Source organism: Coffea eugenioides, chromosome 11 (assembly GCF_003713205.1).
Source record: "Coffea eugenioides isolate CCC68of chromosome 11, Ceug_1.0, whole genome shotgun sequence".
In the NCBI taxonomy this organism is placed as follows: domain Eukaryota; kingdom Viridiplantae; phylum Streptophyta; class Magnoliopsida; order Gentianales; family Rubiaceae; genus Coffea; species Coffea eugenioides.
This window is the reverse complement of record NC_040045.1, coordinates 21,081,332-21,081,667: the sequence shown is the minus strand read 5'-3', so window position 1 is coordinate 21,081,667 and position 336 is coordinate 21,081,332.

The window sequence follows — 336 nt, the reverse complement described above, 5'->3', positions numbered from 1 at the left end:
TCATACCTACTTATGAATTTTAAATCTTCTTATTCCCATTTTCCAAATTTTCGCAAAGATACATTTTCACAAATGAACAAGAATGTCGTATTAAGCCTTTGGCCTCATCTTTACTATATGTTAAAACTCGAATTTCTAGTACTAGTTGTACCAAGCCAGTGAAGTACAACGATTTGACGATAGAACCACAGCAAAACAAGTTTCATTTTTCCATCCACGCTTCTCTCCCAAACTAAATGTCATAAAGTCGATACTGGGTTCTTCACCATAGAGTAGGGCTTCAAACACTCATTTCCGGCCTAAAAAATTAACCCAAAAAAAAAAATCTTATTTCCC